Source organism: Scyliorhinus torazame, chromosome 3 (assembly GCF_047496885.1).
Source record: "Scyliorhinus torazame isolate Kashiwa2021f chromosome 3, sScyTor2.1, whole genome shotgun sequence".
NCBI lineage: Eukaryota > Metazoa > Chordata > Chondrichthyes > Carcharhiniformes > Scyliorhinidae > Scyliorhinus > Scyliorhinus torazame.
In genome coordinates this window covers 312,884,462-312,902,522 of record NC_092709.1, presented here as the reverse complement: position 1 = coordinate 312,902,522, position 18,061 = coordinate 312,884,462, and the positions used below count along the sequence as shown (strand labels likewise).

General features: G+C 53.4%; 1 long non-coding RNA gene across 1 annotated transcript in view; it reads right to left on the bottom strand.

Annotated features, from left to right (window-relative positions):
- The window catches only part of LOC140409622 (uncharacterized), a 40,379-nt gene extending 22,697 nt beyond the window's left edge, over positions 1–17,682 (bottom strand). The window contains exon 1 of the long non-coding RNA XR_011940438.1: positions 17,617–17,682. This is a non-coding gene — a long non-coding RNA (uncharacterized lncRNA). The remainder of the gene's footprint in view (positions 1–17,616) is intronic.
- Between the last annotated feature and the right edge of the window lie 379 nt (positions 17,683–18,061).

Sequence of the window (18,061 nt, the reverse complement as noted above, 5' to 3'; positions counted from 1 at the left end):
ATTTTCCTCCAAATCATTTATATATACTACAAACAGCAAAGGTCCCAGCACTGATCCCTGTGGAACACCACTGGTCACAGCCCTCCAATTAGAAAAGCATCCTTCCATTGCTACTCTCTGCCTTCTATGACGTAGCCAGTTCTGTATCCACCTTGCCAGCTCACCCCTGATCCCGTGTGACTTCACCTTTTGTACTAGTCTACCATGAGGGACCTTGTCAAAGGCCTTACTGAAGTCCATATAGACAACATCCACTGCCCTACCTGCATCAATCATCTTAGTGACCTCCTCGAAAAACTCTATCAAGTTAGTGAGACACGACCTCCCCTTCACAAAACCATGCTGCCTCTCACTAATACGTCCATTTGCTTCCAAATGGGAGTAGATCCTGTCACGAAGAATTCTCTCCAGTAATTTCCCTACCACTGAAGTAAGGCTCACCGGCCTGTAGTTCCCTGGATTATCCTTGCTACCCTTCTTAAACAGAGGAACAACATTGGCTATTCTCCAGTCCTCCGGGACATCCCCTGAAGACAGTGAGGATCCAAAGATTTCTGTCAAGGCCTCAGCAATTTCCTCTCCAGCCTCCTTCAGTATTCTGGGGTAGATCCCATCAGGCCCTGGGGACTTATCTACCTTAATATTTTTTAAGACTCCCAACACCTCGTCTTTTTGGATCTCAATGTGACCCAGGCTATCTACACACCCTTCTCCAGACTCAACATCTACCAATTTCTTCTCTTTGGTGAATACAGATGCAAAGTATTCATTTAGTACCTCGCCCATTTCCTCTGGCTCCACACATAGATTCCCTTGCCTATCTTTCAGTGGGCCAACCCTTTCCCTGGCTACCCTCTTGCTTTTTATGTACGTGTAAAAAGCCTTGGGATTTTCCTTAACCCTATTTGCCAATGACTTTTCGTGACCCCTTCTAGCCCTCCTGACTCCTTGCTTAAGTTCCTTCCTACTTTCCTTATATTCCACGCAGGCTTCGTCTGTTCCCAGCCTTTTAGCCCTGACAAATGCCTCCTTTTTCTTTTTGACGAGGCCTACAATATCTCTCGTTATCCAAGGTTCCCGAAAATTGCCGTATTCATCCTTCTTCCTCACAGGAACATGCCGGTCCTGAATTCCTTTCAACTGACACTTGAAAGCCTCCCACATGTCAGATGTTGATTTGCCCTCAAACATCCGCCCCCAATCTATGTTCTTCAGTTCCCGCCTAATATTGTTATAATTAGCCATCCCCCAATTTAGCACATTCATCCTAGGACCACTCTTATCCTTGTCCACCAGTACTTTAAAACTTACTGAATTGTGGTCACTGTTACCGAAATGCTCCCCTACTGAAACATCTACCACCTGGCCGGGCTAATTCCCCAATACCAGGTCCAGTACCACCCCTTCCCTAGTTGGACTGTCTACATATTGTTTTAAGAAGCCCTCCTGGATGCTCCTTACAAACTCCGCCCCGTCTAAGCCCCTGGCACTAAGTGAGTCCCAATCAATATCGGGGAAGTTGAAGTCTCCCATCACCACAACCCTGTTGTTTTTACTTCTTTTCCAAAATCTGTCTACCTATCTGCTCCTCTATCTCCCACTGGCTGTTGGGAGGCCTGTAGTAAACCCCCAACATTGTGACTGCACCCTTCTTATTCCTGATCTCTACCCATATAGCCTCACTGCCCTCTGAGGTGTCCTCCCGCAGTACAGCTGTGATATTCTCCCGAACCAGTAGCGCAACTCCGCCTCCCCTTTTACATCCCCCTCTATCCCGCCTGAAACATAGAAAGCATCCTTCTGACTGCATCACAGCCTAGTATGGCAACTGCTCGGCTCAAGACCGCAAGAAACTTCAGAGAGTCGTGAACACAGCCCAGTCCATCACACAAAACTGCTCCCATTCACTGACTCCATCTACACCTCCCGCTGTCTGGGGATAACAGGCAGCATAATCAAAGACTCCTCCCACCCGGCTTACTCACTCTTCCAATGTGGTGAATGTATTCACCATAATATAAGTTGTCTGTATAGTACTGTGGCCTATGGCCAGGGAATGATAATATGATCTCCTTCCATGTATTGTACTGGAACCCTGGTGGGCTCCACCCCCGGGTGGTATATAGACCTGCCGGCTGTGGGCGGCGCTCATTGTTACAGCAGTCACAGGCAGGCAAGTTCTTGGATAATAAAGCCTATGTTCACTCGTACTCATCGTCTTGTAGTTAATTGATGGTACATCAATTTATTATCTAAAGACATCACTATAGAAGCCGCTCTGAAGCCTGATAAACTGGAACTCGACGCACGAGCAGCAGAAGCTAAGGACATTTTCCATTGGCTCTGCTGTTTTGAGGCCTACCTCGACTCCTCTGAAACGCCTCCCTCCAATGCCCTCAAGCTGCACCTCCTCCACGCCCGGGTGAGCCACCGAATTTCGGGTATGATTGAGGATGCAGTCACGTACGAAGCGGCGGTCGCGATTCTAAAGAGACAGTTCGTGAAGCCCGTGAACGAAGTGTTCGCGTGGCACCTCCTCACTACCCAACGTCAACGCGCTGGGGAATCGCTGGATGAGTATCTAGAGACCCTGACTCGACTCGCCCACAACTGCAACTACAGGGATGTGAAGGCCGATGAGCACATGAAGCTGATGATCCGGGACATCTACGTGGCTGGGGTCCGGTCTAACTACGTCCGGCAGCGACTGCTGGAAAACGGGGCCACTGATCTACAGGACACGGTAAAACTAGCCACCTCGTTAGAGGTGGCCTACCACAGCCTCAGCGTGTTCCCGGCAGACCCAGCAAACCCCTCTTGGGCACCACAGAAGCGGCCTTCACCAGACCCAACTACGTCCCAGGCCTGTGCCGCGCGGCTGCCCGTTCAGCCCGGGGGACCGTCTTGCTACTTCTACGGTCAGGGCCAACACCCCGGCAGCGTTGCCCAGCCCGCACCGCGACATGCAGCGACTGAGGCAAAAAGGGACATTTTGCCAGAGTCTGTCTGGCCTGATCCAAAGTCCCAAAGTCAAAAACTTACCAGGCCTGATCCACGGACTCACAGGCCCGCAGACCCCACAATGTGGCTGCGTGCCTGCCTGTACCGCCCTCTTCAGACGCGTCATCCGCCTCCTGCAGCTCGAGGGGAGTGCCATCTTCAACACCAACCGACACGTGCGACCGATGGGGGCGGCCTTCTTGGTCGCCATCTTCAACTCAGCCCGACATGTGCGACTCGTGGGGGCCGCCATCTTGTGACCCCGATACCTCCGACCACGCAGACAACCCGCAGCTCGGCGCAGTCACCGTCGACCAGTCGCGGCCAAAACATCTGAAGAATTCGATGATGGCTGTCCGGGTCAATGGGCACGAGACCCCCTGTCTTTTCGACTCCGGGAGCACAGAGAGCTTCGTCCATCCCAACACGGTAAGGCGCTGCTCCCTCCACATCTACCCCGCGTCCCAGACAATCTACCTTGCCTCCGGATCCCATTTGGTACAGATCCGGGAGTACTGTGTCGTGAACTTCACGATACAGGGTGCTGAGTATGCCCATTTTAAACTGTATGTCCTCCCTCACCTCTGCGCCCCCCCTACTGCTTGGACTCGACTTCCAATGCAGTCACCGAAGCTTGACCCTAATGTTCGGCGGACCCCTACCCCCTCTCACTGTATGTAGCCTCGCGACCCTTAAGGTCACCCCCCCTTAGCTCTTTGCAAACCTCACCCCCGACTGTAAGCCCATTGCCACCAAGAGCAGTCGGTACAGTGCATAAGACATGATTTTTATCAAGTCGGAGGTCGAGCGACTCTTGAGGGAGGGGGTCATCGAGGCCAGCAACAACCCCTGGAGAGCACAAGTGGTGGTTGTCAGGACCGGGGAAAAGAATCGGATGATTGTGGACTACAGCCAGACCATAAACCGGTTCACGCAACTTGATGCTTACCCCCTCCCCCGCATAGCGGAGATGGTCAATCAGATCGCACAGTACCGGGTATTCTCCACGGTAGATCTGAAGTCTGCCGACCACCAGCTCCCGATCCGCCCGGAAGATCGCCACTACACTGCTTTTGAAGCAGCCGGCCGACTCTTCCACTTCCTCAGGGTCCCTTTCTGTGTCACTAATGGGATCTCGGTCTTCCAGAGAACGATGGACTGAATGGTGGACCAGTACGGGCTGCGGGCTACATACCCGTACTCGGACAATGTTACCATCTGCAGCCATGATCATAGGACCACAACGCCAACCTTCAGAGGTTCCTCCAGGCAGCCCAATCCCTCAACCTCACATATAACAAGGAGAAATGCGTTTTCCGCACAACCCGGTTAGCCATCCTCGGCTATGTCGTGGAAAACGGGTTCCTAGGGCCCGACCCCGACCGCATGCGCCCCCTCATGGAACTTCCCCTTCCCCACAGCCTCAAGGCCCTCAAACGCTGCCTGGGGCTATTCTCCTATTACGCCCAATGGGTCCCCAACTATGCAGACAAAGCCCGCCCACTTATCAAAGCCACTATATTCCCCCTGACGGCTGAGGCCCGATCGGCCTTCAGCCGCATCAAGGCCGATATCACTAAGGCCGCGATACACACGGTGGACGAGTCCGTCCCCTTCCAGGTAGAGAGCAATGCATCAGACGTCGCCCTGGCCGCCACCCTCAACCAGGTGGGCAGGCCAGTAACCTTCCTTTCTAGAGCCCTCCATGCCTCCGAAATTCGACACTCCTCTGTCAAGAAGGAAGCGCAAGCCATTGTGGAAGCTGTGCGGCATTGGAGGCACTACCTAGCCGGTAGGAGGTTCACCCTCGTCACCGACCAACGGTTGGTTGCCTTTATGTTCGACAAAGCACAACGGGGCAAAATTAAAAATGACAAAATCTTGAGGTGGAGAATTGAACTCTCCACCTACAATTCCGATCTCAAGTATCGTCGTGGGGAGCTCAACGAGCCCTCAGATGCCCTGTCCCGCGGCACATGTGCCAGCGCGCAAGATGACTGACTTCGGGCTATCCGCAATGTCCTCTGTCACCCGGGGGTCACTCGGCTTATCCACTTTATTAAGGCCCGCAATCTGCCCTACTCAACCGAGGAGGTCAGGGCCATGACCCGGGATTGCCAAGTCTGCGCAGAGTGCAAACCGCACATTTACCGGCCAGACAAGGCCCACCTGGTAAAGGCCTGCCAGCCCTTTGAGCACCTCAGTATCGACTTCAAAGGGCCCCTCCCTTCCACCAACCGCAATATATACTTCCTGACCGTCGTTGACGAGTACTCCCGCTTCCACTTCGCTATCCCATGTACCGCCATGACCTCGGCCACTGTTATAAAGGCACTGCACAGCATTTTCACTCTGTTCGGTTTCCCCGCTTACGTCCACAGTGACCGGGGCACCTCTTTCATGAGCGATGAGCTGCGTCAGTACCTGCTCAGTAAGGGCATCGCCTCGAGCAGGACGACGAGCGACAACCTGCAGGGAAACAGGCAGGTGGAGAGGGAGAATGCGACGATATGGAAGACTGTTCTTCTTGCCCTTCGGTCTAGAAGTCTCCAAATTCCCCGCTGGCAGGAGGTCCTCCCCGACGCGCTCCACTCCATTAGATCTCTCCTCTGCACAGCCACGAACGAGACCCCTCATAACCGTTTGTTTGTCTTCCCTAGGAAGTTCATCTCCGGGGTCTCTCTTCCATCCTGTCCTTCTCCGGAAGCATACGAGGAACCAGAAGACCGACCCCCTGGTCGAGAGGGTCCAGCTGCTGCATGCCAACCCCCAATATGCCTACGTCACGCACCAAGACGGACGGCAAGATACGGTCTCCCTCCGGGACCTGGTGCCCGCTGGTTCCCATGTCAACGCGCCCACCTCCTCACCACCTACCGCCACCCCCCGAATCCCTTACGCCCCCCTGGGGCTCCTGTACGGTCAAGCGCCTTCCCTGCCGCCATCCACCACCCCCCCGCCATCCACCACCCCTCAACCATCGCTGACACGCCGGACCGAAGCCCCAGACAACACGCTCTCGGAGTCAACAACTACAACGCCCGTACCCACCGCACCGCCAGAGCTAAGGAGGCCCAAAAGAACAATCCGGCCTCTAGACTGACTGAACGTTTGATGCCACCACTTCACCCCCGCTGGATTTCATTTTTAACCGGGGGTGAATGTGGTGAATGTATTCACCATAATATAAGTTGTCTGTGTAGTACTGTGGCCTATGGCCAGGGAATGGTAATATGGGGCGAGATTCTCCGACCCCCCACCGGGTCGGAGAATCGCCGGGGGCTGGCGTGAATCCCGCCCCCGCCGGTTGCCGAATTCTCCAGCACGGGAGATTCGGCAGGGGCGGGAATCGCGCCGTGCCGCGCTGGTTGGCGGGCCCCCCGGCCCAGATGGGCCGAAGTCCTGCTGCTAGGATGCCTGTCCCGCCGGCGTGGATTAAACCACCTCGCTTACCGGCGGGACAAAGCGGCGCGGGTGGGCTCCGGGGTCCTGGGGGATGGGGGGGCACGGTGCGATCTGGCCCCGGGGGGCGCCCTCACGGTGGCCTGGCCCGCGATCCGGACCCACCGATCCGCGGGCAGACCCGTGCCGTGGGGGCACTCTTTTCCTTCCGCCTTTGCCACGGTCTCCACCATGGCGGAGGCGGAAGAGACTCCCTCCACAGCGCATGCGCGGGGATGGCGTGAGCGGCTGCTAACGCTCCTGTGCATGCGCCGCCCGGAGATGTCATTTTTGCGCCAAAGGCCTTTTCCGCCAGCTGGCGGGGCGGAAATCAGTCCGGCGCGGGCCTAGCCCCTCAAGGCTAGGGCTGGGCCCCCCAAGATGCGGAGGGTTCCGCACCTTTGGGGCGGCGCGATGCCTGACTGATTTGCGCCATTTTTGGCGCCGGTTGGCGGACATCGCGCCGATACCGGAGAATTTTGCCCATGATCTCCTTCCATGTATTGTACTGGAACCCTGGTGGGCTCTGCCTCTGGCTCCGCAACCCCGGGTGGTATATAGACCTGCCGCCTGTGGGTGGCGCTCATTGTTAAAGCAGTCACAGGCAGGCAAGCTCTTGGATAATAAAGCCTATGTTCACTCGTTCTCATCGTCTTGTAGTGAATTGATGGTACATCATCCAACTTCTCCCATCGGGCAGGAGATACAAATGTCTGAGAACACGCACTGACAGATTCTAAAACAGCTTCTTCCCAGATTCCTAAATGACCCTCTTATGGACTGAACTGGGCCGGGATTCTCCAACCCCACGGCGTGTCGAATAATCCATGGGGGAATGTGGGAATCGCGCCCTGATGCCGGTTTCCCGATTCGCCCCCGCCGATTCTCGGGCGCCGACGGGGTTTCCCACCGCGCCAGTCAGGGGCCGTTGAAAGCGGCCCTCCCGGTGATTCTCTGGGCCCCGATGGGCCGAGTGGCCAACGAGGTCGGCCGAGTCCCGCCGGCGTGCGTTACTCAGGTCCCACGTAGCGGAACCTGGAAGGTGAGTCTGTGGGGGGCTGTCCTGGAGAGGGGGATCCGACCCCGGGGCAGTGGCCTGGCCGGCGATCGGGGCCTACCGATCGGCGGGCGGGCTCGTTCTATGTGGGCCTATGTTCCTCCGTGCTGGGCCCCTGTAGGGCTCCACCATATTGCCCGGGGGGCGGCGCGGAGAAGGGAACCCCCGCGCATGCTCAGAAATACGCCGGCCGTAACACACATGTGCGGAATCACGCCGGCCGTTCTACGCATGCGCGAACTCACGCTGGCCGTTCTGCGCCGGCTGGAGCTGCGGGGACCACTCCGGCGCTGATCTAGCCCCCTGGAAGGGGAGCGTTCCCCATTATCGGGTCCGTTGACGCCAGAGTGGTTGGCGGCACTTTTCACGCTGGCGTGGGGACATAGCCCCATTATTGGAGAATCCCGCCCCTGATCTCTCCACACATCTTCTTTACAGTAACTTCATTGCAGTGTTACTGTAAGCCTACTTGTGACACTAAAAAAGATTATTGTACACCCCGAATGCTTCGCACGAAACCTGCGCCAATGTTGTGTTTTTATGTGTGCCCTGTGTTGTTTTTCACGTATGGAATGACCTATCCGGACTGTACGCAGAACAATACATTTCAGTGTACCTTAGTACACGTGACAATAAAACAAATCCAATCCAAATCCAACTCAGTGGCCAGTTCCTGTAGTAATAGCCTGGCTGTTATTCTGTAATTGTGATGCCTGCCAGTAACAGGTCCGTCCCTGGATAAAGTAAATAGGGATCCTGTGATAAAATTAGCGGGTGGGGAAGCCTCACCTAACAACCAACACACTGATTGCAAGCTTGTGGGATTGGATTCAGGCATGGCTGGCTGACTGGAAACCCTGCTTCACAGGGCACTCAGCATATTCCACATCTGCGGGCTGTTGTAGCTCAGAGGGATTGGTGTGAGTTTTCTGGTTTTTGGCCTTCCCTCTGCTCAACCTGTTTAATGACAGGTGCTGTTTCGTCTTCATAGCCTCGAATGGAGGGATAGTTGGAGGAAGAGCAGCATCACAACGCAGGCGGCGGGTTCGCAGACCAAAACTGCAAGCAACAAAGTACATTTTGAAGTGTAGTCATGGACACTCAATGCATCCTTGAAGAGGTTGAACATCTCCACTGACTCGTAGAAGTTCCCGGCTTATGACCCACCACACAGAGAGGTTTCATTCGGGAAGCAGCTGAACACACTGAGAGACTTCATCAAGAATATAGAGGCGATCTGGCCCTTTAAGCACCACCTGCCCCAGATATGGCAAGGTCTGCAGATTGCACTTGGGAGTTTTCCGAACCCATTGAAATGAAATGAAAATCGCTTATTGTCGCAAGTAGGCGTCAAATGAAGTTACTGTGAAAAGCCCCTAGTTGCCACATTCCGGCGCCTGTTCGGGGAGGCTGGTACAGGAATCTCCATTGAGCAGGAGCATGTGATCCTCGATCCCCAGTGACTGCCTACAAAGAAGAAGAGTTACTGTTGTAATGTAGAAAACAAGGCAGCAAATATAGGTGCAATAAGCAACCGGAATCAGCTTTGTGGTAATGACTGGTTGATCTGGTTTTATGACTTTGATTGAGGGATAAATATTGGCTCGGATGCTGAGCACAACTCCCCTGCTCCTCTTCAAAATAGTGCCATGATATCTTTTACATCCACCCGAGAAGGCAGATGGGGCCTTGTGTTAACATCTCGCACAAAAGGCCTTTGTGCGTTCTAAAGCTTCAGATAGCGCAGCACTCTCCCATACCGCATTGGCAAATCAGTCTTGATTTTTGTGCTGAAGCCCCGGAGTGGAACATGAGAACCTGTGACTCAGAGTCACGAATGTTACCGACTGAGAGAGCAGAATGTTGTTCGTGGCTGAGGTGAAGACAGGAAAGATGGAAGTGTGTGTCTGAATGGAGAACAAAAGCTGGCATTACGTGCGCATGGGGTGTGTGGCAAAGGTGGGATTGTTGGGGCTTTGCCAGACTGTTTCTCGAGAGATGGAGAACTGAAGAGCAAAGCACACCTTTGCTGTCCTTGTTCGGTTTTTGAATCCCAGTCCTGGTTGATGTTCCAGTGACCAACCTAATGGATGCTAATCTTTAACATCATCCTGCCACTGACGGGAAGGAGTTAATTTTTTTCTTGGGGTGTCCCTCAGTGTCGAGGATGACTTGCTTCCGCTCTGGGGAGTTGGGTTCTTTGCTGGCTGAACAGTCCGATCCTGGATCCGCAGACTTTGCCACAGGTTTGGCAGGTGGTGTTTGATGGGGTAGAATGCTCTGCATTCCGCCCTCTCCTTTTGCTCTTTACACTTGGCCTCCACGTGCTCCACCCTGTGATGCTCGAGGTGATTGCCGCCTTTGCGGATGCTTTTTCTCCAGTTTGTGTGATCTAAGGTAAGCGATTCCCACGTGGCGATGGAGATGTTGCATTTATTTAGGGAGGCTTTCAGAGTGTCCTTGTGGTGTTCCCTCTGCCCTCCAAGTGATCACTTGCCATCGGAGTAGAGCACTTGTTTTGGGAGTCTTGCGTCGGGCATGCGGGCAATATGGCCCGTCCATCGAAGGTGGTCAAGCGTGGCCAGTGCCTTGATACTGAGGATATTGGCCCGGGAGAGGACGCTCGCGTTGGTACCTCTATGCTGCCAGTGGATTTGTAGGATTTTGCAGAGGCAGAGTTGGTGATATCTCTCCAAGGATTTGAGGCGCCTGCTGTACATGGTCCATGTTTCTGGTGTATACAGGCGGGCGGGGACCATGGCTGCTCTGTAGACCATGAGCTTGGTGCTGGCTCTCGAATACTCTGTTTCTCAGTCGTCCGAAGACTGACTCGCATTGGAGTTGATGCTGGAATTGTCACCATTCTCCACCTGTTCCACAATGACATGCAAGCCATGATCCTCACCAACAGAACCACTGCACACTAAATATGTGTGCAAACTGATGTCAAACAGGGCTGTGTCATCGCACCAATGTTCTTTTCCATCTTCCTCGCAGCAGCACTTCACCCCGTCACCTTGGAGCTCCCCGCTGGAGTGGAGCTAACCTACCGGATAAGCAGGAAACTGTTCAACCTCTGAGGTTCCCAGGCCAGAACTAAGACCACCCCAACTTCTGTCATCGAGCTGCAGTACTCAGATGATGCCTGTGTGTGCGCATACTCAGAGGACGAGCTACAAACCATCGTCGACGCATTCACCAAGGCATATGAGAGAATGGGCCTCAGATTAAACAACCGGAAAACACAGGTTCTCTGCCTGCCCGCTCCTGCCACACAACACTGCTCCCACACCATCAAGATCCATGGTGAGCCCCTGGACAATGTGGATCATTTCCCATACCAAGGGAGCCTCCTCTCAGTGTGAGCAGAGATTGACGACGAAACCCAACATTGATAGGAAAGAGTACGCCCCTACTAGCTCTCAGCTGTTTTCATAGAATTTACAGTGCAGAAGTAGGCCATTCGGCCCATCGGGTCTGCACCAGCTCTTGGAAAGAGCACCCTACCCAAGGTCAACACGTCCACCCTATTGTAACTTTGTCCGTGGGAGTGGCGGGGGGGGGGGGGGGGGGGGGGGGGGGGAGGCGGGGGAGGAGTGGTGGCCCGTAGCATGGAATGTCAGGAAATATTCCAGCAATAATCTCACAGAGCACCAGCCAGAAGGGAATGTAGCCTCCTTTTAAGAGCCACTGGGCCTAGGTTGACACCATGAACTGTGGTAGACTTGTCTAACCTTAAATCCCTGCTTCTTTTGGGATTATTGCATGATCTTGGTGGCACAGGAACCACCTTGTTTCACAAAGGATCCAGTCATGTTTATCCTTTGTTTCGAAATTATTTTCCTTATTATTATTCTTGCAACTATTTTGTTCTGAAAGGCTTTAACCAACACAGCATAATGCAAAAATGTTCCTGAAGGGACTAAACCCACAGTATAAAATGTTTCAGATGGTAGTCTGTTTAATATGTGCAAAACTCAAGATGAACAGGAATTCTTTCCAATCTTAAGTCCTTCTTGATGCTGTTAATTCTGTATCCATGTCCTCTAATTCTGCACTCTGTAAATTAAATCATCGGCATTAAATGCTCATGTCATCGTTTAAATACTTGGCTCATTGCATTAGGCTTGTGGGAAGGCTCTTTAGCATTTAATTTTTCGTTTTTAGTCGGTCTTTGATCAGCTTGATATAACCCAAAATCAAACCATCTCTTCTTTACTTTGAAGCATCGTCCAAGTTTACAATTAGAATAAATTGGACGCCAGATCATTTTCATCCATTTAGACTGTCGTGTAGCTTGAGGTTTTTAAAGTTTGCATAAGAGGATGGAAACTATATCATCAGCTTGTACTGAAAGATCTTCTTTGAAAATAATTATGGCGTTTTACATATTTGAAGTGGATTTTTGCTCTTCGATGTGATAAAACAATATTGAGTCAGTATTTTCCATCTGTCAGACGTGAAGCATGTTATGGGGCTGGATTCTCTGCCGTCGGGACTCTCCGTTGCACCGGCAGCGCACCTACGGCCGAGGATTTCCCGACCGCGTGGGGCTGCCCACAATGGGAAATCCCATTGACGGGCTGGCGGGATGGAGAATCCCGATGCCGGCGGAGACGTGCCGTGGCGGGACGGAGAATCCCGCCCATGGTCAATTATGCAGCATCCACTCAAAAACAAAAGTATCACTTTTGTTCAGTCACTGATATCAGTTCAAAACATTCTAATGTGTTACTTCTAAGAGCAAGAAGAAGATGTGGACCCCAATATTAATGGTGATACATGCTGGGAGCATGGCAGTCTGTATCATAGGGAATCAGGGGTGAGGTGAAGGGGGGGGCACACATCCACAAGTGGGTTTAGTGCTTCAGTCTGTGTCATTTTAACGCAACCAACTCATTAGGCACGATCCTCTGGCCTTGTTTCGCTCGAGAGCGAGAGAGAGAGAGCACGACAACGCCAATGAATAGAGGGAGAGGCCAAAAGCGAGAACCGCGCCAGGTGCCAAATAGTTTCGGAGGTAATCGGCCTACTCCTGTAGGCAAAATCGGGATCTCGCCGTAGCGAGGTGAGAAACCAATAATCACCCTATTTCTATACAATTAACGGGAGCCATCTCATATCCAACCGCCTCCTGTCATTCAGTGATTAGAACCTCTTTTGAAAAACATGAACCTGGCGGAAACGCTTCTGCTGGGAGCCGAGAAGGTGAGTAGCCATTCTCGCCCACAGGCAAAGCCCGGGGGCACTGGGCTTACCACCTGTGTGCTTGGAGGGGGGATCGGGAGACAATTGACTGGGTTGTGCTGCTCGGGGAAAGGGGGAGGGCCGGAGTAGCGGAGGGGAGAGGGGGCAACTGCACGCAGCTCCTCAATGCTAACCCCTGGATCATACCTACCCATTCCAGGGCCAACCCTTGTCCCTGCCAATCTGCCTCACCGACCACCCGTAACCCTCACCGACTGCTGAGGCCTTTGGCTGTGCGGCTGAAGGCTCTTGCTGAATTGGCTATCATGGTTAACTGAGCACTTCACACATCCCAAGTGGGCTCCTGTGGGTGGGTGGGCCATGTAGCATGTGGGAGTCATTGCCTAGCATCCCAATCAGACCGTGCTGCCTGGACACTGTACCTGAACACTGCGGGAGGCAGCACCTCACACAGAGCAGCTGAGATCTGAACACCCAGGGGATGGGTCCCAGCACCGGGGACATGTCCACGGTCAGAGGGTGGGTGAGTGAAACAGGGAAGGGACCCAACGCCCGGTCCAGGTAACGTTGTGTGCTGGTGTCAGGGGTACAGTGAGCGGAGTTGGGGGGCCTGCTGCTCTGAGAGCACGTGGGCGAGGTGTTCCAGGCGTGGGAGGGTGGGGGGGGGGGGGGGGGGGGGGGGAGAGGGAGGTGGAGATCAATAGAGGAATGGCGTATCCTGGGGTGGAAGATCGCTGTTTGTCAGTCCAATACCCTTTCCCAATTCCTTACAGGTATTGAACGCTATGGACGGTATTTTGGACCCTGCGGAACAGACCCTAGAGGTGCTTCTGGTAGGTCTGGCAGCCAGACGTCGGAGACGGTGGCAGCGGCAGCGTCTACAGAGACTCAAGGCGGCAGCCCATGTGCCAGACCCCGCCCCGCATCCTGAGGACCCGGCCACCCATCAGACCAGGGAGAGACCAAGAGGGGAAGGCCCGCGATGGCCAGGATGTGCAAACGTTTCTGGTCACTCGAGCAGATGACGGACAGCGCGTGCCACAGGAGGCTCCGCCTCAACAAGGAGACAGTGTGGCACCTGTATCATGTCCTCGTGGATTTGGCATCGCGTGGAGAAGGAGGACACCTGCTCTCTGTGGCCGTCAAGGTCACCGCAGCCCTGAACCACCATGCCTCTGGATCCTTCCAAGGCTCGAGCGGAGACCTGTGTGGCACCACAGGTAACGGATGCCATGTTTCCGCAGGCAGAAATCCATATTAACTTTGACATGGACCAAGCCTAACAAGTTGGCCGGGCAGCAGGATTCTCCGCCACCATCGGGATGCCCAGGTCCAGGGGCTGATGGACTGCACACATGTCGCCTTGTGCACCCTTCCCAGGGAGTGTGCATTACAGCTACATCCTGGGGCAGTCAGACATCCCGAACCTCTTCGAGGACCACCGCAGGATGGCCGGTTGGCTCTTGGGGATAAGGGGGTACCCACTGCGGATCTGGCTAATGATGCCAGTACAGATACCGGAGACCGATGTGGAGACCCGATACAACGAGGCCCATGTGGCCACTCAGGCTGTGATAGAGCGGTGCATCGGACTACTGAAAATGCGGTTCTGATGCCACAACTGCTCCGATGTTGCCCTGCAGTACAACACCACCGCAGTGTCACCGACTTTGTGGTGGTCTGCTGTGTCCTCCACAACCTGGCACAGCAGCGGAGTGACGTGTTGCAGGTGGGGGATGAGGAACATGTGGCCACCTCCGAGGAGAAGGAAGACGTAGATGATGAAGAGGCGCTGGACCATCAGGGGCTGGAGGACAGGCTACCCAATGTCTGCACCGTGGTGTCGACGCCCTCGGCGATGCTCCTCGGTGAATGGGCCACGCTCTGAGGTGCCTCAGCAATGCTTGCCTGCGACTGGGACAAGCTCATCAGCGCCTCGGCCTTTCCCATCTGAGATCGGGACATGGTCTCTCAGCACCTCATCAAGGCCAGCCTGGTACTGGGTCATGTCCCCGAGTGAATTGGAGATTCTGCCGAGGCCCGAGGCCATGGCCGCCACCAACTGCACAAAGCCTTGGACACCTCCACTAATGGTGCCGACATTGTGCACCAGGACCTCCACTGCACTCTCCACTGCACTCGCCATCCTAGCAGTGTTGGTCTTGGTGCCACGCATTGCCGGCGACATCTCCTGCACCCGTAGTCTCTGGGACTCCTCCAATTGACTATGGACCTATTGGAATGTCACTGACATCTCCCTCTGAATGTCCCGACCGATCTTTAACATCTCCATCAGCTCCAGGATAGCCTGGTCCAAAAGGCTCAGCAACTGTCTGGGACCCAGCTGGGTCCTGGGATCCAGCAGCCCTCCCGACTGCTGTCTCGCCTGGGGGTCCCTGTCTCCACCTGATGTGCATCAGCAACTGTGAGGTGCTCACCAGAATGTGCCCCAGAAGCCTGACCACTAACGTTGCCCACCGAGGTTTGTGTCTTTGCGCTGTTGGAGGGTGGGGATGACAGCGATGACGTGTTGACTGTAGCATCATCGGAGCTCTCCTCCGAGGTGATCTGATGGGAGGGAGGGGATGGGGCCAGCCCGATGGGTCAGTTGGATGATCTGCAGGAGAATGAACACGTGGTCAGTAGGAGGGATGGGTTAGTGACCGCTCTGTCCTCGGCCACCCCTGTAACCAGTGCCCGGTCCTCGAACGTTGTGAGGATTCTTATGTCCGACACCCGGCCGCCACCCTCTCCCGCTGATTGTGGGAGTGCTTCACCTGCGTACACACATTGTTAGCCGCACGTGTGATTCACAGTGGTTGTGGGGGGGGGGGGGGGGGGTGGTGAAGAGTCATAGAGTCATAGATGTTCACAGCATGGAAACAGGCCCTTCAGCCCAGCTTGTCCATGCCACACACTTTCTAGCACTAAGCTAGTCCCACTTACCCACATTTGGCCCATATCCCTCCATACCCATACAGGGCTGATTTAGCTCAGTGGGATAGACAGCTGGTTTGTAATGCAGAACAAGGCCAGCAGTGCAGGTTCAATTCCTGTACCGGCTTACCCGAACAGGCGCCGGGATGTGGCGACTAGGGGCTTTTTACAATAACTTCATACTTGTGACAATAAAAGATGTAACTCTCCAACTACTTTTTAAAAGAAAAAATTGTATCTTCCTCTACCAGCCCGTTCCAGATGCTCACCACTCTGTGTGAAAAATCTTCGACTCTGGTCTCTTTTGTATCTCTACCCTCTCACCGTAAACCTATGCCCTCTAGTTCTAGAAGGAAGGGTTGGGGGATCTGAAGCGAGGGGGAGTGAAGGGAGGGTTGGGGGGCACAGGGAGGGTTGTGGGGTTGCTCACATGGGGTGGGAGGGTCTCGGGGGGGGGGGGTCAACTCACCTGTACGGCCCAGTATACAGTATAGGTCATTCACCTATTCACCTTCTTGTGGCACTGAAGGCTAGTCCTCAGAGTCACGCTTCCCGAGATGATAGCCACTGCCACTTGTAGCCACCTAACTTGGCCAACTCCCGATTTAAAATGGCGAACGGCAAAGGCTGATGGGAAAGTCAGCCAACAAGACAGAATCCAGCAGCTGCAGGTTTGCTGTGTATTTACCTCGGAAAAAGGCCAGACAACATCGATACCAGCGGCCATCAGCATAACAAAGTAGCAGCTATCTGCATACTGATGAGCAATCCCCGGGAACAAAAAGTAACATTTTGGACACACAAAGCAAAGCCAGACTCCTCGGCGCCAGCAGGAGCCTACACAAAGGAGGTGAACGAGCACCTCAAGACCACCCATCGATCAGGGAAACGCTCCAGTATTGGAGAAAATCGAACCAAGCGATTGGGACAAAGTCCAATCACTTGGGACCAGGTACAGGGTCCGCCCCGAAAGGCGGGAAGCCCCTGGGGACTATAAGAGTTGAGCCCCAAGTTCAAATCGCTCTCTCTTCTTCCTGCCCGGGTCACCCAGCAACACGAACCAACATTGACCTTGACCGGTGTAGTGATCTTCGACGGACGCAAGTCTTAATTCAACGCTCGCTACGAGATAGGCACTCCTAGCTACCAATCCATACCAACTTCGAATCACACAGACTCAGAACCCGAACGAAAGCCCATTTGTTCCCCTGACCTGGTGGGCCAGTCCGAAGTTAAGTATAGGCCTGTTAGTTGTAGAAGTAGCTTAGACGTAGAATTTGTGCATGAGTAGCGATTACTGTGTATAATAAATGTGCTTTGATTTAAATCTTACTAATCGGTGTACTGGGTTATTGATCATTACTCGGACTTGAACCTCGTGGCGGTATCATAAAGATACCTGGCGACTCGAGAGCAAAGGCAATAAAACAGAGCAATTGAACCAAGGAGAAAATCAGCAACACACTTCACCCCAGGCGGCACTCCAGAGGCAGTAGTAGAGGCTGGTACAATTTTGTCTTTTAAGAAGCATTACATGGGAAAGATGGGTATAGAGGGATATGAGCCAAATGCAGGCAATTAGGACTAGCTTAGTGGTAAAAACTGGGTGGTGTGGACAAGTTGGGCAGAGGGACCTGTTTTCATACTGTAAACCTCTATGACTCTAAGTACACCCCACTTTGCTGGGTAGGTGCTGTTCCAACAATATTCAAGAGATTCAGCATTATTCAGGACCAAGCAACACACATGATCAGCACACCGTGCACCATTTAAAACATTCACTTGCTCCAGCATCGGCGTACAGTGGCATCAGTCCTAAGATGCACTGTAGCAATTCGCCAAGGCCCAGTCCACAGCACCTTCCAAACCTGTGACCTTTGCCACCCAGAAGGACAAAGGAATCAGGGTCACAAGAACACCAGCAGGATATTATCTCGACTTAGTTGTGGGATCAGAATCCTGGAAATCCCTACCTAGCCAATTCTGTGGGAATATCTTCACTATATAGACTCCAACAGTTCAGGAACATGGCTCACCACAAGCACCGTCTCCAGTACAATTAGGGCTCAGAGCAAATGTTGACCTTGCCAGCAACGTCCGCATTCTATAAATGAATAACTTTCCAATGTTATTTTCAAAACAGCACTCTCACATTTGAATCAAAAGGCAGTGGCTACAAGCTCCACTGCAGAGATTTAAGGGACTAAAATCTAAGACGAAGAATCTAGCCCAGAGAAATACAGACAGGTTAAGTGAGTGGAGGAAAACAAAGTTGCAGATGGAGTATAATGTGAGGAAATGTGAGAGTGTTTTCTTTGGTAGTAAGAATCAAGGCGGGAAAGTGGATTTAAGGTCCAAGATCGATCATGATTGTATTGATTGACAGAGCATGCACAAAGGGCCTTCTATTCTTCTCCC